Source organism: Haliotis rubra, unplaced genomic scaffold, assembly GCF_003918875.1.
Source record: "Haliotis rubra isolate DU_JTF1 unplaced genomic scaffold, ASM391887v1 Scf94, whole genome shotgun sequence".
In the NCBI taxonomy this organism is placed as follows: domain Eukaryota; kingdom Metazoa; phylum Mollusca; class Gastropoda; order Lepetellida; family Haliotidae; genus Haliotis; species Haliotis rubra.
Genome location: NW_025767679.1, coordinates 787,293 through 793,842, shown reverse-complemented (window position 1 = coordinate 793,842; position 6,550 = coordinate 787,293). Strand labels below are relative to the sequence as shown.

The 6,550-nt window shown below is 37.5% G+C and overlaps 1 long non-coding RNA gene across 1 annotated transcript; it reads left to right on the top strand.

Moving 5' to 3' along the window:
* Nucleotides 1-473: 473 nt before the first annotated feature.
* On the top strand, nt 474-3,603 carry LOC124264725. The gene is made up of 2 exons (XR_006895226.1): nt 474-3,394; nt 3,430-3,603. It is a non-coding gene; the product is annotated as an uncharacterized LOC124264725 (long non-coding RNA).
* Nucleotides 3,604-6,550: the final 2,947 nt, after the last annotated feature.

The window sequence follows — 6,550 nt, the reverse complement described above, 5'->3', positions numbered from 1 at the left end:
AATGAGATGATTGAGTGTTAAGTGACTATTCGCTTCATGATGTACTGGTAAATAAAATCTTAATGAATAAATAAAATACTGCTGTATTATTTCTTTCCGAGTCGTTTCATGGTAATCTGTTTTGTATCAAACCATCTGTCATGTGACCAATTTCCATGGCGGCCACAACACACATTGCTGTTTTCGCTAATTCGGATGATTGGATTTCGCTCATTATTTAATTATGTTTTGGGAAATCCATTACAGCCACAGTTAAGTATGATTCTTTATGCTACTATCAGTCGTCATTTTAAGATTCCCATAGATTTCTGTCTTCAAACTTGATGTGTTATGGTAACAACTCAGGGGCGAGCGTGGCTAGACTGAATGAATGACAGGTTTATTCGCGGTGTATAAATTTTCGCGCTAAAATGTTTTGCGCGAAAAGCACGAAAATAAAACCTGCGCGAAATATAATACGTTTACAGTATGTGTCCATGGGTCCAACATGGTCTGAGGTATTTTTTGTTTTCATCTCTCAAAGTTTTATCTGTAGTCATGGTAGAGATGTGAAATTTAAAAAAAATCATTTTAACAGAATATGTGACTATGCTTAGTTACAATCTACCCAGATCCAAGATAAACTGTAGATAGACTGAACATTTCCAGCATCATTTTCTGAGTTAGTCAACCTTATATTGGTACATTCATCCTGTTCGAAGTGTAAGAAATTGTTGCAAGAGGTTTAGATCTTAGAAACAGCCTTTGTCGTGTACATGATTCAGCACAAACTAAACACTGTTCATCTGTAACGGATCAACATGGAGATGCAGCGATATAGGAATGAGACTTTGTGTTTCATTGTACCAGGAATTTATTTGTTTCCATTTTGATGTAGCTTCATATATCTGAGCATATTAGTAGTAGTGGACTTCGTCTTCCAACATTGTCACTATTTCAGGATTAATGTCTCGGAACTTATGTCTGGGAACATGCTGTTAATCCCTGCAGTCATCGTGTGTGGGCATTGCTTGTGGTTAGGCTATCACGATGTACATACTTTCAGTGGTGATACTTAAAACATGTGCTTTGTATCATGATACAAATTTTATGTTTTTGTATGCAATCCTCCTGACAAGATTGTTGCAATCAACAGCTTTTTTGTTTATATGCATATTGGGAAAATTTGGGCTTTTAGACAGTATTATGCAAATAAATTAGCTTTTCGTTTCCTGACAAGTGTAAAGGTGATGCTAGCTGATTATTGCAAAACTTTGTGTGTATTACTTTTGGAAATTGATGCAGAACTAAGTCATGAATCAGTACATGGATAGGTGTATTATGTATCAAAGTGTCAGGTGTTAATTTGCAGTCAGGATGTATCTTGTTGTGGCATGTATGTTTACCCATGTTTACAGTTATTTCACGAACACTCACCTTACAATTGATCGGAATCTCAATTGCAAAGTTATAGTTTTGTTGAGTTATAATTTTCAGTAATAATTGTTATTAAACAGATGGTGGCTTTCAAAACACCAACTTAAATGTTGGCCTCATCCATTTAAGACTATATGTTGTAGTATTCATAAACTTCTTAAGTGGTGTTTGATCAAGATGAATTGTTACCATGGTAACTGTAAGTATTGTAGCTGTGGACTGTTTAATGAATGCTTGACTGACTTGCCACTAGAGTGTTCATGTGAGTGGTGGATGTACACGTACAGGGCCCACTTGCACAAAGCGATCTTAGCTCTACAATGACCGTAACTCCCATACTCTAACACATTCTAAAGATGGTCTTAGAGCTAAGAACACTTTGTGCAAGTGGCCTGAGGGCCACATCCCACAGAGCAATTGAAGCACTAGGGTATCGTAAGCCTGTGTTAAAGTATGTTAGTTACGATCACCTTAGTGATAAGATCACTTGTGCAAGTGGCCTGAGGGTCACATCACACAGAGCAGTTGAAGCACTAGGGTATCGTAAGCCTGTGTTAAAGTATATTAGTTACGATCACCTTAGTGATCAGATCACTTGTGCAAGTGGCCTGAGGGTCACATCACACAGAGCAATTGAAGCACTAGGGTATCATAAGCCTGTGTTGAAGTATGTTAGTTACGATCACATTAGTGATAAGATCATTTGTGCAAGTGGCCTGAGGGCCACTTCCGAAAAGCAATTGAAGCACTAGGGTATCGTAAGCCTGTGTTAAAGTATATTAGTTACGATCACCTTAGTGATAAGATCACTTGTGCAAGTGGCCTGAGGGTCACATCACACAGAGCAATTAAAGCACTAGGGTATCGTAAGCCTGTGTTAAGTATGTTAGTTACGATCACCTTAGTGATAAGATCACTTGTGCAAGTGGCCTGAGGGTCACATCACACAGAGCAATTGAAGCACTAGGGTATCGTAAGCCTGTGTTAAAGTATATTAGTTACGATCACCTTAGTGATAAGATCACTTTATGGAGCATGGCCCAGAGGAGCGCTTTACGCACAGGGCATCTTGCAGCTGTTGAACAAGAGAACATCTCAAATGTTTCATTCAGACATTGAAGTGTGTACTTAACCTATTCTTTGTTCTGACCAAATTGATCTGGTCTATTATTTTCAAAGTTTCATGTAAGTTTATTGAGATATTTTCCTCACATATGGTTACACCGTCACATCTGAACAATGTTATTTTACATTTTAGTTTATGTTTTCATTCCTGTATTGTTTTCCCATTGCTTTCATAATTAAACTTTATGAACTACTTTTGACATATTTTTAGACTGCTTTCATTTGGTAGAAGCAGGGGGTTGTTACACTTTGACATATTTACTGTGTTTTGTGTTTGATTCGTTTAACAACTAGCACAGAATATCTTTTTCAACAAAATAAGTGAAATGGTTGTGAAATATTTCCGTTTCCTGTGACATACATGTAAGAGTAATGCAACACAAATTATACAACTGTTCAAAGTGAACCTACCCTCAGTTACGGATATTGAACTGAGCATCCTAAATTATCCACTGTTTTTATCTGATCTATTATGTTGAATATTTAAGCCCCGTTCTCCATAGATTTGTTCAGGAAATGATATCACTGTCCTTTCTTATCTTCTCTTTCTGATCATATTCAAAGCAACGACCAATCAGAACATCTTTTCATGCAAGATCTACAGTCAAAATCTCTGTTGTGCAATGCTCTAGTCTATTTGTATGAATCCAGAGGCTGTCTTGAAAGAGTTTTTAGATGGAGAAGATATTTTTATTCGTATTAAAACAAGAAGGAAGTCCATAGACGTTTGAGAAGAAATTGTGAGGACAGGCAACGTGAGTACTTGTGATATCATTGCTGTGGTATCAACATTGGAATTTCATAGGATATCTGTTTTCACCATCACGTCACTGGAAGCAGACTCCAGACAAAGGTATTCACGTCACTGGAAGCTGACTCCAGACAAAGGTATTCAAATATCAAGGGTGTTTATCATAATGGGCTGGATCTGTAATATGGTACATGAATGAAGATGTGAATTATGGTGCTATGGTAGAAGGTTCAGTAGAAGCAGCCTAATGAGACAACCTTTGGCAGCATACTGTCGAGGTAAACGCACATATTACAGGTATCTCCTGGACCCACAGCACACTATCACTATTGACTCCAAGTCCTTAACATGTCATACAATAGTCTTTGTGTTGGGATCAGTTTTTACAGGTGGCCCCTGATTTGGAGACATAGATTGAAATATGGTATGGACAAATTGCACACTGCCCATTGGATTATGTTATTTCATTTTAAAAGTGAAGGTGTTTTAGCTATTTCCCGGAATTTTGTGATTACTGACATAGTGTATGGTTAGTATTGTGTGGTGGGATTACTATTTCTGTACTTTTGGTCTATCCCTGTCATTTCTGAATGTGTGGAAAATGATGTCATTTTTACAGTTGATCCATCTATTGGTCTTTTGAATTTTACCATGTTTGATGAGTGGCTGAAACAATGCAAGTACAACGTTAAGTTTTAACTCTCTCATTCATTGATACATTGAGTCATATACCGGGCTTATATATCTGTACACTGCTGTTCTGAAATAACTACAAATAACTTTGGATTTATTTAATCTGTTTTCTAGCTCATTCTTTCAGCTCAAATAAGCCTCTTGTAGCTATGTTACAATTTACTGATTAAATTTGGTTGCTTAAGCTGAAAACACATACCAGTGAATGGATTAATCTAATCTTTAGTATGGTTAGAAGAGTCTAATTTGAGCTGTAAGTGATGCTGGACAATTGTTTAAATTTACTCAAGTTTATATTTTCATTTATAAGTGAGAGTTGAGTTTTATGAACAATATGTACATATACATACGCTTATACTTACAAAGATATATCAAAATCCTTTATTGCAAATATAATATACCTCGTGTCTACCTGTGGCTTGTTGGATATTTCCGGTAAGTGTTGGTTGTGATGGAGAATAGTTACCCCGGCTAATTCGGGGTAGGGGTGGGGGAGGTATGTCGATGTTTGACTCCAAGTCTACCGCACTGCATTATGGGAAGTGTAATTTTGGATTCACATCTAGATGTGAAACTAAGGCCAGATCATCAATCTCATAACAATCAGATTGCCGTGGTCTGGAGTGGTATCCAGGCACTTAGATCTGGCCCCGATTTCTCGAAACAAACTTAAGTTTTTACTCAAATTTCAAACTGAGTTTGACAATTTGAAACAGCTGAATTTTTAACTCAACTGCACATTTTTTAACTAAAAAAAAGCCCAAACAACTTAAGTAATCTATCCACCAAACTTAAATTGTCTGCTAAGTTTGAGTTTAATATTGATTTCAGTTTATTCTGGGAAATGCATTTTCCTGCGTTTTCTCAAATTTGAGTAAAAACTCAGACTTAAGTTTGTTTCGAGAAATCGGGGCCAGATCTTAATAACATACTGTAGAATTTCAGTTCGTAAGTAAAAGCCATCAGCTGATTAACATCTCTTTGTTTCATGTTTTGGTGATTATGTGGAAATCTGACTGAGGGGCAATACTGTTAAGCGTTCAAGGTTATAATGCTTTATCACCCATATGGGAAGGAGGAGACAGGGGAGCATTTTTCCTGTAAGTCTAAAGGGAGGTTACACCTTTTGGTGAACGTTGATTGGCTGTTTAAGATAATAAAAGAACCAATCAACGTGTACAGATATGAGATTCCCCACATCGTGGGTTTCCTTTCAGAGAAAGCTGTTTTCATTTTAGACTTGGAAAAATTATATGGGTATCAAAAACAATAATCGTCACGGGAATGACAGATTATCTTTCCTTCTTTGTATTAATTATTTTTCCTCGCTAAGGCTTGAGAATTACGTAATTAATATAACTGTGGAACGATAATCTTTCATTCCCCGTCACTCGTTAGTTTTTGTTGAAGTAGTTAATCAGACAAACAGTAAAATCAGTTTGTTGAACCAGTTGGTTGAGTATTTAAACATTAACATGTTTAGAATTGTGGGGAATCAGTAGTCTCTCAACCAGACCAGAAGAACCCTTGACTAACAAGTGTATTGTATGTCAAATATTTCTCCCCTACTGAGATATATTTCTTATACGCTGGCTGTATGTGGTTGTTAACAAACTGTCCTACTGCTTGAACAGGAATGGCTGTATTTCCATTATGTTGTCCCTTTGTTATCCATTCCCCCTTATTCCAGCCTCGCACACCAGGTGTGAAGGAGAGAAACAGCATTTCTTTACGGGTGGATTAAAATATTCACACAAATGTCTTGTTTGTTAACTTAACTGGTATCATGTGACTAACTGAGATGTGGTTGTAAAAGACTATTAGTTGTATTAGTATGTCATCTAGACTGACATCTAGTCTCTGCAAATGAATCAGGCTCGCTGACTTGGTTGACACATGTCATCGTATCTCAATTGCGTTCATCAATGCTCATGCTGTTGATCACTGGATTGTCTGGTCCAGACTCGATTATTTACAGACCACCGACATATAGCTATAATATTGCTGAGTGCAGTCTAAACAACAACCAAACCAAACCGAACTAAATGGATGGTATTAAGGCTCAAAGACTGGGTTTATTGTGTCGCTTGATTCTGTAACTGCCTTGAGTGATGGTTTCAACAGCACCCTTAAAGTAGCACTTGACTGTCTGGTAATGTGACAGGTGGTGATATACAGTGAAACCTGGCAACACTGGCCCCTGTCTAATCTGGCACACTGTCAAAACAGGCATAAAAGTTTGGTCCCGCCATTTTACAAGGATATTATGATAATTAAAACATTGTCTAATCCGACACGTGTCTATTCCGTATTCCAGCCTGATTTTCCGGTCCTTCCGACCAGTCCTTGTTGTACCCATTAATGCCAGGCGGGGACCAACAAGTACCATAAATTAACGTCTTTTGGTATGACGCGGTCGGGGATCAAACCCGCGACCTTCCGCTCTCCGGGCGGACGCTCTAACCACTACACCACGGAGGTGATCACAAAAGATGAAAGGCATTATAGAGATAAAGAGATTGACAAGTGTAAATGGCAGCCATGTTAGAAAATGATCGTAACTGT